General features: G+C 39.3%; 1 protein-coding gene across 3 annotated transcripts in view; it reads right to left on the bottom strand.

The window, feature by feature from the left end:
* The window catches only part of klhl21 (kelch-like family member 21), a 184,736-nt gene that overhangs the window by 29,445 nt on the left and 134,490 nt on the right, over window positions 1-20,801 (bottom strand). The window lies entirely within an intron of this gene.

The raw sequence follows: 20,801 nt of genomic DNA, 5'->3' as shown, positions 1-20,801 counted from the left end.
AAGGATGGGAAAGTTGTGATGATACCCTTTGCAAGGGCGAGCTTTTCAGTGCTTGGTGGGTGACTGTGGGGGGACAGAGAAGAGAAAAATCCACAGATACTTAATTCCAATCAGGCCAGAAATGTTGCCATTTTAGCTTCAGTGTCAAGTTTATATAGGCTAGTTTACACAGTGCTGAGTTTATATACTTACAATCCATGCTTCTCCACCAACTGACTTATGCATACTTTGACAAGATGTCTCCTTGACTCAATTTTAAGTGTTCCTGTTCTCTTGTGTTCCTCAAGTATCTCTGGTGTTTTGCTCTGAAGTAAAGACTGCAGGCCTCCCAGTTCATCTGACACTGGAACATGCTATATTTATGAAAGTAGAGGGAAATGGAGGTGACTTTTACCATAAAAATACTATTATGTTCAGTATAGAGCCCAGATATTTATGTTTTGTGCCTCTTTAATTTAACTGACTGTAAAGCAACTAATAATACCTCGAAAGACCAACATGTTGCCAGAGGGCCAACATGGTATGTTACTTATTACATTGGAGTTGCATTAATTTAAGGTTACTTGGTATATGGAACAATACACAGTGACATGAATTTCAAATCACACTGCCCAGTCCTAACAGAGCCCTATACACACATGAACAATGCATTTACAGTTCAAAAACAATTTTTAAAATTTTTTTTTTATTTATCCTTTATTTTAAAAAGTTCAAAAACAAAATACCTGTATTTGACAGGCCTCTCCAGCATTTGTTTGGGGTAGTGCTTCTGCGCTTGATATGAAGATTTTAAATCTGTCAAAGTTCTTGATTTCTACGTTTCTGTCAACATCAACAAATTCTTTGAAATCACTATTGTGTTTTTGAACTCTGTCAAATGCAAAACCTGGTTGCTCTGACATGGCTGTATTTATGAGATGTTTAGCACTGTTAACAGTGTAAATGTTTCTTGAGCACTCTTTTTCATTTTTAAACAGAGTAGCCAGAACTTTGACAGGTTCAGATTCAAGAGCAAGGTCCTGGGGAAAAAAGGGAAAAGGTGGGAAATGCTATTTACTCTTATGTATAGTGTGCTGTGTGTGAATAATTATCAATACACTTATGTCACACGGTTGCCATTTTCAATATTTTATGCGTGAAAACGAAGCTTTGGTTGTACAAAGTTCAGAAACTTGCTGGGCTCGCGCGCCACTCGGCGAGAGAGAAAAAGACATTGTCCGTTGCTGTCTGGAGGATAACTAGCCAGTTCACCACGTTACCAACAGTTAAATTGACTCCCGCGGGAATACTGTGACCCGCGGGGGTCCCGAAAATGTGTCACCCTCTAGTCCAGAAGCAGCCATCACTTGTTCCCTCTCTTGTGAATGCATGCTCATATAACATTAATGTTAATGTACAACAGTGGCAACAACGGTTGAAATGTCTGCTAACGTTTAGCTACCTTTATGGCACATCAACACGTCCAACACTGGCTATAAATAAACTGATACTAAATGCATGGCCCATTGTTCTTTTGGCTGGCCTCATTAACACTAACGTTAACTTAAGATAATAATGTTTACATTCATGTAACTTATGAATTAACGTTAGCTTACTTTGCCCAGTCGGCTAATATCTAGGGTGACTATGGCTAACTAACGTTAGCATTCCTTAACATGCAATATCATTCTTGCAGTGTGAAATAAATAACCTTCGGAGAGCAATTTATTGCCAAATAACGTTCAATATTGAAATATGGTTCTGTACCTTACTATTTCCTTTTCAAAACTTGATGTAGCCCAACAGTTAACGTTAATGTATCTTTAAAGTTATCTCTATGTTCACACAAGCTAGCTAGGAGACTAGCTTCTACTGATTAGCTACACCGTTAATCTTAATTCCAACCATGAGCCAGTTAACATTAGACTCATTACAAACTTAGCTTATACATATCTGAAGATGTTTTATTACTATCAGCTCGCCGAGAAATGTAAACGCCACAAAATAATAAAAAAATACTTACATCGGTCTCCATGTCTGACTGCATCATCCAAGTCTGACTGCATTGTTATTCCAGAGTTCGGACGGACTGCTGACGAAACCCGGGGGGCAGGTGTCGGTCTGACTGACAAAGGCAAAGTCTCTGGGGACAGGACAAGGGCATAGTCACTGTGGCGGTCTCAAGGGCGGTCACAGGAGTGCCGGAGACCGACGAAGTCTCAGGGGCGCTGGTCTACGAGGACTCTGGGAGAGTGGTCAACGTAGACTCTGTGAGAGCGGTTGACGCAGACTCTGGGAGGCTGCACGTCAGCGGAGGGTCTGGAACAGTGGTCAGCTCAGGTACACAGGTCTGCTCAGGCTCTGGCTCACTGGACAGCACGGGCTTGTGGCCGCTGGACAGCACGGGCTCTGGGCTGAAAAGAGGTTGAAGCGGGAAATGGCATCGGGACCCATATCGCCCACGTCCTCTCTTGCGGCCTCCACGGTTCCCAGGAAATATAGCCAGGCGAGTACCCTCAAAAGACTGCTTGTAGTCGGGGATATCTGCTGAACGGGTGGCTGATGAGCTGACAGACAGGAGAGGAGGTCAGGGGAGCTGCTAGTTGCTGTACTAGGCTTTTTCCTTCCAGCTGGAAGGCTGGCTGCTTTGGCCTCTTTTTAACTGACATGGCAAAATACTGAAACAAAGTCATATGAGTCTCTGGCTCTCCTCCAGGTAGAGAGACAGGACTGGGCGAAGCGGGCAAAGGGGCAGGCGGGGTCAAAAACAGAGAACCTGTAGCCGCAATGCTAGCCAGCCGAGAAGCAGGCAGGCTATGGGGTGCTAGCTGCCACTGGAGTAGGCCGAAAACTTGAGGAGCCTTGGTGGAGCTTACAAAAACACAACTCATTTGCAGGTGGAGGAGTTGGAGTGGAAAGAAAACTCTGACAGGGTAAAAGACAAACGAGTGGAATATGTTCAGGTATGACTTTTGATATTGTATGAAGTATTGTGCACCATCACAGTATAGCAGTCTATGCTGCCATTTGTGCCCTCTTGAACTGTGCTTCAGGGTAGTGATATACTCTATTGTGTTTTGATGTGTTTTGCAGAGAATCTTTGAGATTGAAGGCTGGCCTGTTCCACCTGAAATTATCTTTGTGGATGAGGCTGGTTTCAACCTCACCAAAAGAAGGAGAAGGGGGAGGAATATAATCGGCCATTGGGCTATTGTAAATGTCCCTGGTCAGCGTGGAGGGAATGTCACGATGTGCGCAGCCATCAGCCAACGAGGGGTACTCCACCGCCATGCCAGTCTAGGACCCTATAATACTATGCTCCTTCTTGCATTCCTTGATGGTCTAAGAGAGCATATGTTCCAGCTGGACCACAGGGAACCAGCACAACCAGAGCACCCTCACTATGTTGTTGTTTGGGATAACGTCAGCTTCCATCGCGCTGCTCTGGTTCGTGACTGGTTTACCAGTAACCCAATATTTTCCATCCTCTTTCTGCCTGCATACTCTCCGTTTCTTAACCCAATAGAGGAGTTTTTTTCGGCATGGCGGTGGAAAGTGTATGACCGAGAACCTTATATGCGTGTTCACCTCCTTCAGGCCATGGAAGAAGCCTGCCTAGACATATCCATAGATGCGTGCCAGGGGTGGATCAGGCATGCAAGAGGATTTTACCCCCGCTGCCTGGCTAGGGCCAATATAGCCTGTGATGTGGACGAGATTCTCTGGCCTGACCCAGAGCAAAGACGGGATGCTGATGCAGAATAATTTTTTTTACTGTGTAGTACTGTAATACAGTAATGAATAAAATGTGCCAATGTAACCATTGGTTGTGTCTTGTGTTCACCTGAAAAGGTTTGTGGCAACATAACTTAACAGTTTTGGAAATGTTATTTTGAATTTATTACACCAGTGTGTAAAATGAAGTTTTAGTGTGTATGTTGTGACGGCTTGTGTGTCCTGTCTGAGGTCAAAGTTTGGTTTTTCAGTAAGAGTTAATGGTTTTGATATAATGCTTCATTTTGACCTGAAAATAGTTTGGTGAATTGGGTGAGACGGAGATGGATTTGTGTTTACTGTTTTGAGAATACAAGGCATAGTTTCAAGAAATGTGTTTAAGCAGTCGAGAAAAACTGTAAATTGGAATTGGACCTAACAGTATGTGAGTGTTTCTTTGACTTCCTGTTCAGCCTGAAGGTCCGACTTCACAGCTGATTTTTGTCACCGCCGCCTGCTCTCGTCTACTTTACAGGCGAGGAGCAGCTCATCTCCAACGAGCCTCATGTCTGTGTTCAGTCACTCATGTATTAGATAACAGCAGGACAGTTGAGTGTTATCTAGATCTAAACGGCTAAAGCCAGTTGAAGAGGTGAAAAGAAGATCATGATGTTGGTAGGCACCTGTCTGGTGAACCCTTGGCATTGTGCCCAGGCTGTATGAAAATGAGCACACAGTAGCTCCACACCTGTCCTGGAATGAGATGGTGGAGAGGATTGGAACCATAGTTATTAAAACTATAATATATATCATAGTTTATAAAAACAATTTAGTTTTTAATTTTAAATTTAAAACTAAATTAAAGTTTAGTTTGAGTTAGTTTTCAGTGGGTTTGCTAGTTTTTGCCAGATATAATGTCTCAGAAGTATGTAGCATATACATATAGAACACAGGCCATTATAAGGTTTAGGCGCAGCACCCAAGCATAAGTCGAATAAATGTTACTAAAAGACTTTTTCAGGTCTAATGATTGTTGCTGGTTCCCAGCTTTTCAAACGTTTTAGAGGCAGATAACAACAATGGTCAACCCCCGGACAGGGAAACACAACTGGAGACACATGGACGTACGTTGGCTGTGATAAAGAGCCAAACATATACCACTCTAGTCTGTACTGGCCAATCAGAAACCACAGCCAGAAGACTTAGCATAACGACTGGTAACAGCCAGTGTGGCTTTGTACAAACCACCACGTACCTGCACCATCGACGACACCAGATCATTTTTCCACGGTTTCAGCCCTGACTGTTTTTGGTGAAAATTTGATATTTTAAGGGTTTCAGGAATAGACTCACAAAAGTGGCTCACTAGCGCCCCCTAACAAAAGTGCCCCTGCAGTACGTTTAATGTAGACTAACAAACTTGGTACACATATGTATCATGTCAAGATGTACAAAAAAGCTAATTGGAGCGATACCATAAACCCAACAGGAAGTCCACCATTTTGAATTGAAAGTTTGAAATGGCCATTTCCACGTCATACTTTAACGAACTCCTCCTAGAGATTTCATCCGATCAACTTCAAACTTGGTCTGTGCCATCTTAAGATGTTAAAGATGAAAAGTTGTTAAAAAAATAACTTTTCGTCATAGGGCGTGGCCGTGTGACGAAAAGTGTGTTTCATCATCGAAACAGGAAGTGGGTGTAACTCGAGTGTACGTTGTCCAACTGGCTCGAAACTTTTCAGGATTCATAAGAGTCCAACCCTGAGGACAAATAAAGGCCGATATTTACTTAAAGTCATAGCGCCCCCTTGTGGTAACAGGAAGTAGGCCTAAAAGTCAAGGTGCTATACTTTAACGAACTCCTCCTAGAGATTTCATCCGATGGACTTCAAATTCGGTTTTAACGTTTAATGTCTTAACCTTAAAGATTAAAAGTTATTAAAAGCCAAACCTGTCATCAAACTGTGTGGGCGTGGCGTGGCGGCCATTTTGAGTGTTTATCGATGAACAAAGAAGTTGTTGTAACTTGAGTGTACATTCACAGCTAATGAACTGTATGACGTAGAGTGTTGTGTGAGGTATCATTGAACTCAGCAGGGAGTTCCCTTTTCATTGGTTATAATCTTCAGTGTCTGAGTGCCACACCAATGCATGGTCACAAGGAGCGGCGTCTGCCAGTAACCAGAGCACGAGGGCCCAGAAGTAAGGCCGGTTACACACTGGACGCGTGGCGTGAGCGTGTCAGCCGCGTGGCATGTCCGTTTATATTTCGGCTCCTATGTTAACAGGTTAGAGCTTACACACTGCCGGCATGAGACGCGTGCCTGCTAGAAATAGAACCGACGCCTATTTTTCACGCGAGTGTGTTGGAAGCATTTCCAGGCAAAATAGAATAGAAAAATATGTTTATATGTCATTTAGACACGAATACATATTAACAAATGACATGTTGATGTTTGAAAGCCTCTAGGTTTGGATATAAATCAAGACATATGAATGTAATTGGTTTTTTAATCGATTTTCTAATATTGCACCGGTCAATACAGAAATATTCTGTAGCCTATTTTGCTGTCAATACTGCCGACGTTGTCTTTGCTGTAATCAAATCAGTATATATTTAAGTTTAACATGGTATTTAATGTTATCAATGGGAAACATCCATGTGTCCAGACAAGGCTAGCAGCAGCAGCGCCGCGTCAGACACCTTTCTGGTGTGTAAAGACAGACAAAATCCACACAGCTGACACGCAGCAGAAACGCCACGCTCACGCCACGCCTGCAGTGTGTAACCGGCTTTACAGGAGAACAGATATTGTGTGGTATGAAATATAATAATCATTGTGTAGTTCTCCTCATCGACTGTCTTCTATCCTACATTCAAGACTTTACGGAAAGATACAAAATACACAACAAAACTACTCAATACAGTAATGTGAGTAAATGTATATCTTTACTTTCCACTTCTGCTTTTAACCCCCTCCCCCTCTTTCCATCCCTGTAACTTTAATCCCCCGCACTAACTTACATCCTGGACTTTCTCGTTTTAGTTTACTATAATAATCCTGGTTGGAATTGGGCCACACTGCATGTTGAGTAAATAGCAGGCAGGTGTGTTGATAGGCAGGGTCCAGGTACACACACACAGCCAAACCACGGACAGGAAAACACAAGCGAGAGACGTGTCGTGGAAGTTTCCTTTGCAGCAGGGGGAAGAGTTTTCAGAGTTTAGTAAATTGAAACAAATAAGACAGACTGAGACTAAAACCAAGTTGGGTTTTTGTATTTTATTAAGAAAGATATATTTGCAAATATAGGATCAACATGATTTCACAAAAGGCCTCAGCCCAGTGTGGAGTCAGTTTCTCAAATGAGTGAACAGAAACACCAGGCTTATATGCATCTTCAGAGTGACAACACACACGCACCTGGCTTAGTATGACGCTACAATTTTGACAGGCAATCTGATACACGTGAAGACAATCAGAGAAATACAAGAGACATCTTGGAGTCATCTCACCTCCTCCTCCCTGTATGACTTTCACCCCCCAGTTACATCTTAACTGGCATGGGAAAACATGAGATAGTTTTAGAGCGACCTTGTACCTTTATCGGTTCAGGCAAACAGAGCTCACAAAATGTTCCAGACTGGATGTCTCACAAAGTTAGAATCAAAATCTACATGTGGAAAATTAGATAAACTCTTTCAGCATTTGTGAGAGAAGTAAAGTACGAATTAAATATAAAAATATAAGGAATTGTGCTTAAATGTAATTTTGCCATTACATTCCACCCTTTGATTACAACCTAATCACAATACACAAATTACTTTAATGATTACATATATTTTTTGCAAATAGCGTCTTCCATGTCCATGCCTTCTATTGTCAGAGGTTGCTTGACTCTAAAGCTCTTGTTTCCTCTAAGCTTTTCCTGACTGAATTGTTATCCCTTCTATTTATAAAGTATACTAGTATATTATATATTATTATCTTTATGGTATAAAAGTATTATCTTTTACTGTTTATAAGAGTTATCTTTAACTTATATTATATTTTACTTTTCGTGTAAACATATAAATATAAGAGTAAATATTAAATGAATATGTGTATACCATTGTCTCAGTATATTACTCATAATGTACATCATTAAGCAGTCACATCAACATTAAACATTTTCATTTAGATATTTAGTCTTAATCATATCTCAAAGTTGTTGATACATTTAATCATCATGGTTTCAAACCCCATCTCAGCACTCACACAAAAATAGTTTACGGATGTTTATGTCAGACTTTACCTAAAGCCAAAGTTATTTCTATCAAATTTTCATCAATCCAATTCAGATTCGAACAATGAAACGTACTTTAAACATTTCCTGACACATCAACTGAATACTTATCTTAAAAGTAAAAATAAGTACTTCTAATTATCTTCTCCTAATAATGTGTGTATTTTCAGAATGTGAGTCTGTGTGCTACTTAACTTCACAATGCGTCAGATGTGTCAGAGCAGAACGGTGCCCCCCCTCCCTCTCTCAGTCCGTCTGCTGGTCCGTACCTCCAGACAGTTTTTACTGGTCCTGCAGCTGGAGGGGGAGTGAGATGGACCCGACTGACACAAATGAGGCGCCGTGTGGCACAAAACAGAACTCCAAAAAGCATTATTTGTTCTTTTGTCAGTATTATCACTTGGAAAAGTGTCTACTTATTTAAATGAATATCAATAATTATAAAACCGCATTTCTTTCCCTAATGCTGGTTTAACTCTATAAAATCCATACAAATTGTGCTAAAATGGAAACACTGCTTTTGTAATTGTTCTCTTTTAGATTACTTTAAGGGTTGTGTTTCAGTAAATAGTGAAAGTCAATCAAAACAAAACTAAATTTTCTTTAGAATAGTTTTTAAATTAAAAAGATTATGTGAACACCCCATTCATTAAACACCCAATTTATTATTGCTACTATATCCCTTCTATTTGAGGCATGACAAGCTCATGACTCAAAAAAACGCAGCACATATAAATCTGTTCAGTGGTTTAGCCATTAACACTGTCCTGTGTTACACAGCAAAACCATAATAAAAGCAACACAAAATTCAATAAATCATTTCTTTTAAAAGAAAACCATTCACCAAAGTGTTTTCAACGTCAACATCAATTAATTTAGTTTTAACCTATTTCTGATATAGCAAATCAAAATACAAACAAAGTCTTTAGTGCAGTTTTACTGAAAAAGAAAACTTACTAGAGTACAATATTAAATTAACTGTTTTTAGGCTGAAATCTCATATCAACCTGTATTGGTTTCAATATAACCAATAAACTAAGATGAATTAAACAAAAATATGTTGTTTATTTTCTTTTTATCTTTAGTTTGCAACCCAAAGTTATACTAACCGTTGTCTGGTAGTTCTAAAAATCATTATGAATTAAAGTTTTACTCTAGTGAGTTTTTTTTTTCAGTAAAACTGCACTAAAGACTTTGTTTGTATTTTGATTTGCTATATCTGAAAAATAGGTTAAAACTAAATTAATTGATGTTGACGTTGAAAACACTTTGGTGAATGGTTTTCTTTTAAAAGAAATGATTTATTGAATTTTGTGTTGCTTTTATTATGGTTTTGCTGTGTAACACAGGACAGTGTTAATGGCTAAACCACTGAACAGATTTATATGTGCTGCGTTTTTTTGAGTCATGAGCTTGTCATGCCTCAAATAGAAGGGATATAGTAGCAATAATAAATAGGGTGTTTAATGAATGGGGTATTCACATAATTTTGGGTAGGCCTAGTCTTTTATGTTTGTGTAAATACATAGGCCTAATTGTGATCATTCTAGCAGTATTTTTGCACCATAAAACTGATCCACACACGGGTGCGACTTTGCTTTGTAGATTTTCGGGGGACAAATCTAATTAGGTTTTGAAGTAAATCTAATAAACAGTTTTTCAGAAATTGTTAGGTTTTTTTGTGCTTGGGTTTTTCCGAAATAAGATAGAAACCGGGCCTTACAGTGACGATTGTAAGTAGGATAAAAGTACTTCTTCCCAGTAAAATGGGTAACGGATCGGGTAGATCCGGCTCACACGTCCCTACGGGAACCGTGGTGGATGACATGGTGCGAAAATACGGCTCAAAAGTTTAGATTGTCCGTATTGGTCAAAAATATTTGGGTTTTCCTTTAAATTCGGGCAAATTGAAAATATTCAAACAGGAATTAGGAGAACAAGAGAAAAAACTAATGAAAAAAACAAAATTAAGAGGATTTAAAGCTACTGAGTACAGGAAAAACTAAAGGTATGATTCAGGGAAAGAATGCAAACACACATACACCAATAACCTCCTCATCAGTTCAGAAAGACAAGTTGGAGAAATGGAGGGACGAAGAGGACACGGACTCAACTCTCTGCATCGGGTGGAAAGACCAACGAGTACGTGAGAAAACCATGTTTGAAGCGTTTGTCTGTATGTTACAACAGGCTGGTGGGCAACATATGGAGCGCGGACCCGAAAAAGGCCGCTCCCACGAAGGACGTGGTCGAGCCAGAAGAGGCCGTGGCGGGTACCGTGGGCAAAATAATGAGCCCTACAACCGAGACCAGTGTTTGTACTGCAAGGACTTTGGACATTGGGTATGTAATTGCCCGAAGAAAAAGCAAAAAACACCTCAGACAAAGAACAACACTAGTCCCTCTGTTTGACTGAGTCCAAAAGCTGATAAGGAAGGTAGTGCTAAAAAACACACACACACTCGCTTCATGCAATGAAGAAATGCTTGGCACTGATACACTGTTTTTTGTTTTTGCCATTTAGGGACAATTGATAGGTTAGAAAGTTCTGAAAAAATAATCTAATCAGTTAAACCATTATAGTATGTTATCTTCTGAAACCTAGAAGAAAATGCCTACTACTGAGGGTAAAGTTAAAGGGGTTCCACTCACATAACTTGATTATTAGAGCTAAAGATTTGACACTGAAGTGCAGTGGTCATTCTATTTGGTCAATTGGAAATACAGGTTAAACAGTAAAAGAACAATTTTCTGTTCCTTTCTCATATACATGGGAAACTTTTTTTTGGTGTCTGATTTATTTCCACTTATTTTGCTCAGGTAGTGATTTAATGTGCACTTTTAACATTGGCTTAACCTCAACACCTGATGGTTTGAGAATTTCTTGTAATGATGCATCTAACAAAACCACATTTGTTAGATGCATCATTACGAGAAATTCCACCCGATGCAGGTGTGACTGATGCTGTTGGTCCTGTCCGATTGTTGAGTCCGTGTCCTCTTCGTCCCTCCGTTTCTCCAGCTTGTCTTACTGATTTTTAGAGAGAGCTCAGAAATAGGCTTTGGTTAGAACTGATGAGGTTATTGGTGCATGTGTGTTTGCATTCTTTCCCTAGATCACTGTTTTCTTAAAACATTCTTTGTTTTTCCTGTAGGCTACTCAGTAGCTTTAAATCCTGTGTCTCAATTATTGATTTTCCCATTAATTTTCTTTCTACTTCTTCTAAAATCTTGCTTTAACATTCTCAGTGTCTTTGTACACAAAGATCCGTTTCTCGGAAAGCCAAAGCTTTATGACCAGTTATGACAGACATCGCAAACATTCCGGTCCATATTTATAAGTCATTTCACCCACTATGGGTCCAGTTGCATCACTGGAACAGGAAATTTCGTTTCCCATAATTGATTCTTGGACTTTATAGTATACTATGTCTTGGTCGATGTGATCGTCACCACACCGCGAGGTTATTTGTTCGGGAAACTTACGTGAAAACCTGTGTACAGCCCTGCGGACAAAATCAACTTAATAGTCAAATAACTCGACCTATTTAGTATGTTTTGCCTTGTTGCAGTCTGTCTCTAAATAATCAAGAGGCTCTTCTAAAGAGTATAGACTATTTGTTTTTTGTTCGGGAAGCTTGTATGAAAAACCCGGTGCGACCCTGCAGTCAAAAATCTCTTAAATAGTTAACTATTTTTTGTTTTGTTTTACTCTGCAGTCCGCCTCTTTAATCAAGAAACGTGCTATCAGTTTCGTAGATTAATTCTTTAGGCCTTGCCTACTGTTCTGCCAGTTCTCTTACTGGTCTTGTCCGTCAATCAATTGTCTTATCACCATATGAGAAATCAATCATAAATATGCCCGACGTTGTCCGTGTCTGCCAAAAGATGTCATTCATAACCTCAGTTATATCTTTGTCCTATCTAATGATCCAAAAAAAAATACCCAGTTACTCACTTCCCAAAAGTCAGAATTAGTTTCATGTATTCTCTTTAGTTAAGAGAATGATTTTGCCAATTATTCATTACTTAATTTGTTTAGCAACGGTTGCTTGTTTAGAATGTTTTGAACAAATCTTGAATTCACAATCCAATTGTAATTAATCAATTTGATCTTACCGTGCTGCTTGAAATCTCTTCCTGTTTGTTTTTAACGGAGTGGAAAACAGTCAAGAGCGCTCCGCGGTCCTAACCCTCTTCTCTCTGAAAAACCTTTTTAAGGTTTAGAGGTATGAGGCAGGTGATTTTTAATCCCTGGATAGCCAGTCATCAGCGACCCAACGGAGCTCTTTTCTCTGTTAACTCAACCGCCCTGCTAGACAACGCCAAATTGTGGTGGAAGTTTTCCTTGAAGCAGCAGCGTTAGTGATATTCATGATAAAATCAAAACGAATAATGACTGTTTGAGAATTAAACCAAAGTTTGGTCTTATTTACATTTGCAAATGGAGAAAACTGTTTCAAAGGTACACGCAGCACAACTGAAAATGTCTTTCTAACCTAAAATCTAAACATCCAAACATCATATAGTGAAGACCTCCTTTAAGCCACCCCTCTACATTTATCTTCTAGCATGGCCATAGTTGAAGAGAGGACATCATTAACAGTCACACCATTGTCTCACCTTCCCCTCTGCTCTCTGTTCCTAACATTAGCCTAAACAACACTTTTATCTCAGGAGACAGAAACCTACGTAGTTCTCACTGTTGTCATCGGCCTTCTCCACTTCTATCTAAGCAAAAAGACAACAATGTGAGAAGGTTCAGGCTAGTAGAACTAAATAACTCTACTGGGCTATAGTTCACAATTGCCAACTATTTCACTTGGAGCCTTTTGAATCTACACATGAAGAAGCTAAATCTTGTGGCGTTATAAAACAATCAAACCAATGGTTAATATCATTAAACAAATGGTTAAAATAAAATTTGCCACCACAGAATGCACAGATCACTTTACACAAACAAAACATGAGAAATTATTCGGTTCCTTATTCATTTCAGGACAGCTTTAACCTAGAAAACACAACCTGTCATGAACATGTCATAGCATGCCTAATTATTGAAACTGAAAGTCTGCCTCCGCTCAAAAATGTGTTTTTTTATGCGTACGTGATGGTGGATGTGCTCGTAGCAGACAAGAAATTAGCACTGGCTGTTAGCAGTCGTTATGCTTGGTTGAAATAACCATCTACTGGCTGGAGTTTCAGATTTGCCTGTACAGACATGAGAGTGGTATCTATGTTTTGATTTTTGACACAGCCAACATATGCCTGTGCCATCTTTCGCTTGTGTTTTCCTCTCCGTGGTTTGGCTCTGTGTGTGTGTACCTGGACCCTGCCTATCAACACACTTGCCTGTTACTAACTAAACATGCAGTGTGGCCCAATTCCAACCAGGATTATTATAGTAAACAAAAACGGGAAAGTCCAGGATGTAAGTTAGTGCGGGGGATTAAAGTGACTAGGGATGGAGAGAGGGGGAGGGGGTTAAAAGCAGAAGTGGAAAGTAAAGATATACATTTACTCACATTACTGAATTGAGTAGTATTCTATTTCGCTACATTACAAATCCCATCCGTTACGCAGTAAAAAAAAAAATTTTAAAATGAAAGGAAGAAAAGAAAATCGTGCCCGGAACCACTGCAGTGAAAGAAAGCTCTATTGTCAATAAAGTAAAAAGAAAAAAAAAAGTCTGCTGAGGAGGGCAGATGCTTCGCAGCACAGCGGTTTTAGCAGCTGAGCAGACAAAGAGAGGACGACTCAGCAGTCCACTAACTTGTTGCTCTCTCTAATATAACCAATATAAACTGCTCATTTTAGGCTACAAAAACGTGCATGCAGGCTGAAATTCAACTGTGCCGTTTTGTTGGGATTAAGCTCTAAGCAGAAGGAAACTCTGCTAGCTGCTAGGCTAATGTGCAATGATAAACACTACAGCTTTAACATTAATGTGTCCACGTCCACCTCAGCTCAATGGACTGTCCATCCCCAGGTGCAAAGTTGAAGTGACGATCAACTTCAGTTTTTTCTCTTTCCATAAAGTCTTGAATGTAGGATAGAAGACAGTCGATGAGGAGAACTACACAATGATTATTATATTTCATACCACACAATATCTGTTCTCCTGTAAGGCCGGTTACACACTGCAGGCGTGGCGTGAGCGTGGCGTGAGCGTGGCGTGAGCGTGGCGTGAGCGTGGCTTTTCTGCTGCGTGTCAGCTGCATGGATTTTGTCTGTCTTTACACACCAGAAAGGTGTCTGACGCGGCGCTGCTGCTGCTAGCCTTGTCTGGACACATGGATGTTTCCCATTGATAACATTAAATACCATGTTAAACATAAATATATACAGATTCATAGGCGTGGGAAGTAGGGGTGCTGGGGTAGCTGCAGCACCCCCTGTTGGCGGCAGCACCCCTTGTTGGCAAACTGTGATCAAGCCCATATTACCCAATGGGCATTAATCATTATGGTGATAATTATCCAATCAGAATAAAATACAAGTTGTTTAATGTAATGATTGGGAGAAGGCCGCATGCACTGTGTAGATTGGCTAAAGATAAAGGTGGGTGGGCATAGAGCAGGTTGTTTACATCGCACTGATCCAATATCAGCTTTCTAAGAACGAGTTGAGATTGAAAGAGTGGAATTAATTTGTAACTGATCCCCGGTTAGATTGGGTTGCATCAGCGAGTGAAAGTGTGGAAAACGGAGAGAAAGCGGCTGCTATAAAAATGTCCCGCGAATAAATAGCTTTTTAAAAAGAGCTGGGAATGACGAAGAGGAGGATGTCGAGGAGCCTGCCAACGTTAGCTTGGAAGAATACACTGTTTTTTGTTTTTGCCATTTAGGGACAATTGATAGGTTAGAAAGTTCTGAAAAAATAATCTAATCAGTTAAACCATTATAGTATGTTATCTTCTGAAACCTAGAAGAAAATGCCTACTACTGAGTGTAAAGTTAAAGGGGTTCCACTCACATAATTTGATTATTAGAGCTATAGATTTGACACTGAAGATTATTTGGTCATTCTATTTGGTCAATTGGGGTTACAGATCAAACAGTAAGAGAACAATTCTCTGTTCCTCTCTCCTGTACATGGGAAAAACAATTCTTTGTGTATGAAGGTTCCACTTATTTGGTTTAGGTAGTGATTTAATGTACACTTTTAACATTGGTTTAACCTCAACACCAGACGGATTGAGAATTTCTCCTAATGTTCAACTGACGTAACCACGTTAATTCCAGTGTGGCTAAAATGACCTCACTGAGGCGGCGTCTGTAATCAGCCCTGCCTGATGAAGACTACGTTGAAAAGTTTTTTTTTTAACAACTCAAAAGGACGAGCATGAGTTTTCTTTTGTCTACTGGCATATACGCATGTCCAGTGGCTGTCACCTTGACTGATAAACTATTAGTTTTTCAGAAATTCTAACTGAAAAGCTCACATTCATGTTTCTTTGTCTCCAACAGAAGAGGACACAGACCTAGGACAGCTTGTGACTATTTGTAAAATTGACTGACTGGACTGACATTACTGATAATGTGTTTGTCTCCATCAAAAGGAGACTATAGAAAACCCATACAACAGCGTATGCCTTGTATTCACAGTGTTCAGATATTCAGAGAACCTGTGACTACAATAGATGCATATTCACACTGTAAAAACGACATTTTTATTTACTGATGTTTCACCACCTTTTGTCTCAGGCACAGCGTTATCCCTGGGCAAAACAAACAAATGTGACGTGGACTGATTGACAAATTGTCAACCTGTAGTCATCAAGCTGCGTTCGGACTACAGGCCCCAGAAACATCAGTACACGCTAAAACAGGAAGTAATCGACAGAAATCCGACCGTGTTTTTAACTCTTTATTGACGGATGGGGTTTATAGTTCCATGTTTAGATTCTCCAACACGTACACTTATTCTCTCAAGTAACATAAATAAGAAGAATCATTTTTATTATGAATGTTAAAGTTTAGTTTCATCCAGGACCTTCAAGCAGTAAATGCAGTGGGTCTATGCTCGAGCACCTAATGTCTCCCACAGCTAAACATAACATTCTGCAGGGAATGTTAAATGTTTTGATTCTCTGTTGTTTTGTCTAACGTTTTTCTTTCCTCAGTGTTCCAGTAGAAGACAGTAAATATCGTTTTATAGTTCTGGGTGATGGTAAGCTGTACACCTTGACACACCTTTCAGGAATACATTGAGTTATTAATTAATGATGCCATAAATTACAGAAAGAATAACAGTGTGTTTATATGTACCCTGGAGAGATCCTTCTTTCTTTGACAGAGGACAGCCAGAGGAGGAGACACACACACACACACCACACAGATAAGGCACAAGCTAAAACCAAACATGAGTAGTACAGTAGTACAAGTGAAATTTTGGTTTAAAGAAAAAATATGTGATTTGTTTCCCGTAACAGGTAACGATTTGGATAAATAGATGTTCAAAGTACACGTGATTAGGTGGGCTTTAGAAGGCTAAAAACTTTAATTTGTAATGATTCTTGGAACTAGCAGATAGTAATTAGTGTTACTTTGGTTTGTAAACTATAGATAAAAAAATGAAAAACAATGTATTTTGGGTAATTTGTCTTAGTTTAATGGTGATATTGAATAAATGAAGGTTTAAATGAGATTTAATCCTAAAAGCAGTACGTTTCATGTCGTACTCTAATGAGTTTTTGAGTTGCTATATCAAAAATTGTTTTAACTAAATTAGTTGATGTTGACGTTGAAAAATTTACTGAGGTGAAAAGTCCCCTAAAGAAATTATTTATGTAACTTTTGTTACAGATAAACAGGATTTGCTGTTAAACCTAGAACAATGTTAAGGATTAGAATATTAAACAGATTATTTATATTGCTTTTGAGTCATGAGCTTTGTCATGTCTCAAAAAGGAGGGATATAGTATAGCAATGATAAATAAGGGGTTTAATAAAGAATAAGGGAAAAGTAGCAAGGGAAATAAAAAGTGTTAAATAAAAAATAAAAAAATTAGGTTGATTTTTCTAAAGACGTTTGAAACACTTGTTGTGACATCACTGTAGCTCCAGTTTAAAAGACCTTGAATAACCAAAGTGATAGAATAGTTAACAACTGTAGCTTTTAAAGAAAAAATCTGCTTAGCTGAGAACAAAATTGACAAAATTGATTGTTCAACTGTAAACAAAAGGATCATCTACCCCCTGATTGACACAGTAGTGTAAGGGGATGCAATAGTAATTGTTTTTGTTTTATTGGTTCCGATTTGCTCCAAAGAATTTTGCTCTAAAGACTTTTTTTCTTTATTTATACATAGGTAGGGAGAGGCCCATAATAAAAAACACCTATTTCTTCCACGGCAGTATAAGGGAAATGATAGGTTAGGGTAGGTTATTGCGTGAGAATTTTCTTCTGCTCTTTTGGCCGTAAGAATCCAGGTGTCAAGCCTGGGGATTCTGTGGTGATAACAACTTCAGGAGGAAGGATTGGCAAATAGACGGTGAAAGAGACCATCGCGATCGTTCCAGTGACACAGGGCATTGAAAGGTTCCAGGGAGAGTCACCTGGATACACGCATCACTACAAAAGGTTCCGGAGGAGAAGAGGAGGACAGGTTTTTCTACAACCTGCAACAAGTGATGAGCAGATCTTCTGCTGAGTCACCTACGAGGGAAATCGATTCAGAGATCAGCCTGACAGACAGCGTTTCTGTGCTATCTCTGAAATCAATCAGGGAAAACTGGAGTTTTTCTCACTGTTTGCAACACGTTGAGAGAGGAGGAAAACGAGAAGTTTTTCCAAGGAGGAAAAACCAGAAGCTACATATTGGTATTGTAGCCTGCTGTTTAAAATCATTTCAGAAGACAGCAGTGATACTGATCTCTTCTCTGACAACCACACACATACATTCTCTGACAGTGACAGCAGAATATACTTCACAATTGTAGAGGACACACCACCTCTCGCTCTCTGAACACACACACACTCACTGCACATTCTTTTGAGGAACTGTTGACATTCCTCTGAGATCAACACACACACTTTCAGAGCAGAGTGCTCTGGCGCACACATGGAGCAGATGGACAAAAAGGACTGGAACAGGTACCCTTCAAGAAGAACATGGGGGGGTTTCCACATTTGTAGTGTGATTATTATGATTTTCTATTGCATTTATGGTTTTTGCATTTTATTTTTGATGAGAGATAAGTATGATAAATCAGGTGTAACCATTCCTCCCAACATTTACATACACCAACACACTAGGGTGACTGGAGGAAAAGGCGAGTGATGTATTCACTGCTTTCCATGTCAAGAAGAACATGGTGGTTGGAATACAATAAGTACGAGTACAGAGCTAATATTACTGTAATGATTAACTCACGTCCACTCTTATGTTCCGATAATAGGCAAAGGGATGTTTGGCATACAAACGCTACTAAATTGGGGCTAATTGGGGTTTTGTACCTTATGTGGTTCCTCATGACCACACAAACTCAACTGATAGATTATTGATAAAGAAAGTAAATTATTCCTAAACAGCAATATTGTTAATATTGAACAAAGTTAAGTATAAAGACCTAGGCCATTTTGTTGCGTGCTTTAGAACTTAGGAAAAGTTCCTTGTGGATCTTTTATTACATTGAGGTAATTTCACTTTCCAAATTGACGACACATAAACACCACGTTTGACTAAGACTTTTGAAAGATTATCTAATAGATACATTTTCTACTAAGGAATGACTTGGGTTTAGTTAGCAAATGTATGCGTGATGTAGGTCATAATGATTTTTGTTCACTATTTCTTCGCTCACAGAAATAAGCTATTTCCACTGAAACTACACACATAGAATAACAGAATTTTATTTGTGCTGTGACAGCACTTAATGAGGTTAGAAACAAGGAGGGGTCAGTCTTATTCTGATTCTTCTCAACTTTCACTCTGTGAGAGCTTTGATAATTGCACTGAGCGTGTTTCAATTGATTTATATTAAAATAACCAAAGGGGGGGAAGCATTTGATGGCATTGCATAATTTAATTATCAGCTTTATGGAAAATTTGACTTCGCCGTATGGGTAGATATGAAATTAGTAAATGTTCACACTAGGTTATTTTAATGTTTAAATACATAACATTCTTTACACAAATTATAAGGCAGTAGTCTGATGTGACATTAACCAGTGACATTTATGTCCAGGGTTTTTAGCAGATTATGTTTGGTCTTCAGATTTGTTTTGTTTGCTATGTTATTACCCTAATCAAGAAAAAGAGTTCTTCATTCTTATGGTAAATATGATTGAGCATTCTGACGTATTCCGTCTTTCTGAATATGATAATAATGTTTGGACACCGTCTCTGATACTGTGGGAGATTGACTCATTTTGTTTTATTCTTTGACGTGGATGCTCGCTACTATTTAAAAGAGTTTTTTTATACCTCTCCATTTAACAGGTAAGAAATAGAAATGAATATCCATAGGGTTGAATCTTTAAAAGTAAAATTTATTTTTGTGATTATTTTGTAATCAAAAGGGTGAACTGTGTGGGCATTAAGGGGTTGGCCTTAGCCTGGATTAGGTCGTATTTGGAAGGCAGAAGCTTTTCAGTTCAGGTTGGTGATGCTGTGTCCTCAACGGCTCCTCTGTCATGCGGAGTTCCTCAAGGGTCTGTCCTTGGGCCGCAGATTGGTGCAGTGGTGAAGACCGACTTCTTCCAGCTGAGGCAACTAGCCAAAGTAAAACCGGTTCTATCTCGTCAGGATTTTGAAATTTTAATCCATGCTTTTATCACCACTCGTTAGATTATTGCAATGCACTTTACACTGGTATTAGCAAATCTAATATGGCACGATTACAGCTAGTCCAAAATGCAGCTGCTCGTCTTTTAACAGGAACTAGAAAATTTGACCATATTACACCCATCCTCCAATCACTCCACTGGCTCCCTGTGCACTTTCGCACTGATTTTAAAATTCTGTTATTTGTTTTAAATGTCTGCATGGCCTGGCCCCCCAGTACCTGTCTAATCTGCTCGTGCCCTACACCCCCTCTCGTTTGCTCCGGTCGGCTGACCAGGCACTACTGGTCGTCCCCAAGACCAAACGTAAATCCAGAGGTGACCGTGCGTTTGCCGTGGCAGCGCCGAGACTCTGGAATGAGCTGCCTTTACACATCAGACTGACTGAGTCTCTTGGTGTTTTTAAATCTCGTCTTAAAACTCATTTATTTTCTTTGGCTTTTAACTCAGTTTGAGCGTTGACTTTGAGTTTTGTATTGCTGTATTTATTTTTATTGTTTTATTAATATTGTGTTGTTCCTCTGTTGTATGTTATTGTTTATTCATAGACTGTGTTCAGCACTTTGGTCAACAGTGTTGTTTTTAAAGTGCTTTATAAATAAAGGTGGATTGGATTGGAACTGTGGTGGCAAATTTTATTTTAACCATTTGTTTAATGATATTTACCATTGGTTTAATGATTGTTTTATAACGCCACAAGATTTAGCTTCTTCATGTGTAGATTCAAAAGGCTCCAAGTGAAATAGTTGGCAACCGTGAACTATAGCCCAGTAGAGTTATTTAGTTCTACTAGCCTGAACCTTCTCACATTGTTGACTTTTTGCTTAGATAGAAGTGGAGAAGGCCGATGACTGTTTACAACAGTGAGAACTACGTAGGTTTCTGTCTCCTGAGATAAAAGTGTTGTTTAGGCTAATGTTAGGAACAGAGAGCAGAGGGGAAGGTGAGACAATGGTGTGACTGTTAATGATGTCCTCTCTTCAACTATGGCCATGCTAGAAGATAAATGTAGAGGGGTGGCTTAAAGC

This window comes from Perca flavescens, chromosome 7, assembly GCF_004354835.1.
Source record: "Perca flavescens isolate YP-PL-M2 chromosome 7, PFLA_1.0, whole genome shotgun sequence".
Classification (NCBI taxonomy): Eukaryota; Metazoa; Chordata; class Actinopteri; order Perciformes; family Percidae; genus Perca; species Perca flavescens.
The sequence above is the reverse complement of the archived record's forward strand: the minus strand, read 5'-3'. Positions and strand labels throughout refer to the sequence as shown.